General features: G+C 62.9%; 1 protein-coding gene across 1 annotated transcript in view; it reads right to left on the bottom strand.

Annotated features, from left to right (window-relative positions):
* The window catches only part of LOC124046983, a 38,432-nt gene that overhangs the window by 12,275 nt on the left and 23,657 nt on the right, over positions 1-2,500 (bottom strand). The gene's annotated exons all lie outside the window — the stretch shown is intronic.

Here is a 2,500-nt window from a genome sequence, read left to right as displayed (position 1 = left end):
GAGTGCACACTCCATCCTAGTCCCCTCCCCAGGAGTAGAGGTCCCAGGGCTCCTCCCCCTCCCCAACACACCAACACACCTCCCCACGTCAACACACCACTCTCCCAGTCCACTGTCCCCTCCCCAACACACACACAGTCCTACCTCCCCTCCCCAACACACCACACTCCCACCTACACACACCACACTCCCAGTCCTACCTCCCCTCCCCAACACACACACTCCCAGTCCTACCTCCCCCTCCCCAACACACCACACTCCCAGTCCTACCTCCCCAACACACCACACTCCCAGTCCTACCTCCCCCTGGACTCCCAGTCACCTCCCCCTCCCCACACAACCAGTCCTAAACCCCCCCCAACACACCACACTCCCAGTCCTACCCCCCCTCCCCAACACCCACACTCCCAGTCCTACCTCCCCCTCCCCAACACACCACACTCCCAGTCCTACCTCCCCCTCCCCAACACACCACACTCCCAGTCCTACCTCCCCCTCCCCAACACACCACACTCCCAGTCCTACCTCCCCAACACACCACACTCCCAGTCCTACCTCCCCCTCCCCAACACACCACACTCCCAGTCCTACCTCCCCCTCCCCAACACACCACACTCCCAGTCCTACCTCCCCAACACACCACACTCCCAGTCCTACCTCCCCCTCCCCAACACACCACACTCCCAGTCCTACCCCCCCAACACACCACACTCCCAGTCCTACCTCCCCCTCCCCAACACACCACACTCCCAGTCCTACCTCCCCCCCCCAACAACACACCACACACTCCCAGTCCTACCTCCCCCTCCCCAACACACCACACTCCCAGTCCTACCTCCCCAACACACCACTCCCAGTCCTACCTCCCCCTCCCCAACCACACTCCCAGTCCTACCTCCCCTCCCCAACACACCACACTCCCAGTCCTACCTCCCCCTACCCAAACACACCACACTCCCAGTCCTACCTCCCAGTCCCCTCCCCCCCAACACACCACACTCCCAGTCCTACCTCCGCCTCCCCAACACACCACACTCCCAGTCCTACCTCCCCCTCCCCAACACACCACACTCCCAGTCCTACCTCCCCCCCAACACACCACACTCCCACTCCATCCTACCTCCCCCTCCCCAACACACCACACTCCCAGTCCTACCTCCCCCTCCCCAACACACCACACTCCCAGTCCTACCTCCCCTCCCCAACACACCACACCTACCTCCCCCTAGTCCCACCTCCCCCTCCCCAACACACCACACTCCCAGTCCTACCTCCCCCTCCCCAACACACCACACTCCCAGTCCTACCTCCCCCACACCACACTCCCCCTAACACACCACACTCCCAGTCCTACCTCCCCCCAACACACCACACTCCCAGTCCCAACACACCACACTCCCAGTCCTACCTCCCCAACACACCACACTCCCAACACACCACACTCCCAGTCCTACCTACCTCCCCTCCCCAACACACCACACTCCCTCCCCAACACACCACACTCCCAGTCCTACCTCCCCTCCCCAACACACCACACTCCCAGTCCTACCTCCCCCTCCCAACACACCACACTCCCAGTCCTACCTCCCCCCCTCCCCAAACACACCCACACTCCCAGTCCTACCTCCCCCCCCAACACACCACACTCCCAGTCCTACCTCCCCACACCACACTCCCAGTCCTACCTCCCCAACACCCCAGTCCTACCTCCCCCCCAACACACCACACTCCCAGTCCTAAACACACCACACTCCCAGTCCTACCTCCCCCTCCCCAACACACTCCCAGTCCTACCTCCCCCTCCCCAACACACCACACTCCCAGTCCTACCTCCCCCTCCCCACACACCACACTCCCCCCTCCTACCTCCCCTCCCCAACACACCACACTCCCAGTCCTACCTCCCCCTACCCAACACACCACACTCCCAGTCCTACCTCCCCAACACACCACACTCCCAGTCCTACCTCCCCAACACACCACACTCCCAGTCCTACCTCCCCCCCCTCCAAGAAACCACACACTCCCAGTCCTACCTCCCCCTCCAAGAAACCACACACTCCCAGTCCTACCTCCCCTCCCCAACACACCACACTCCCAGTCCTACCTCCCCAACACACCACACTCCCAGTCCTACCTCCCCCTTCCCAACACACCACACTCCCAGTCCTACCTCCCCCCCCCCTCCCCAACACACCACACACATCCCCCTCCCCAACACACCACACACATCCCCCCTCCCCAACACACCACACTCCCAGTCCTACCTCCCCCCCCAACACACCACACTCCCAGTCCTACCTCCGCCTCCCCAACACACCACACACTCCATCCTACCTCCCCCTCCCCAACACACCACACTCCCAGTCCTACCTCCCCCTCCCCAACACACCACACTCCCAGTCCTACCTCCCCTCCCCAACACACCACACTCCCAGTCCTACCTCCCCCTCCCCAACACACCACACTCCCAGTCCTACCTCCCCCTCCCCAACACACC

This window comes from Oncorhynchus gorbuscha, linkage group LG10 (assembly GCF_021184085.1).
Source record: "Oncorhynchus gorbuscha isolate QuinsamMale2020 ecotype Even-year linkage group LG10, OgorEven_v1.0, whole genome shotgun sequence".
NCBI lineage: Eukaryota > Metazoa > Chordata > Actinopteri > Salmoniformes > Salmonidae > Oncorhynchus > Oncorhynchus gorbuscha.
The sequence above is the reverse complement of the archived record's forward strand: the minus strand, read 5'-3'. Positions and strand labels throughout refer to the sequence as shown.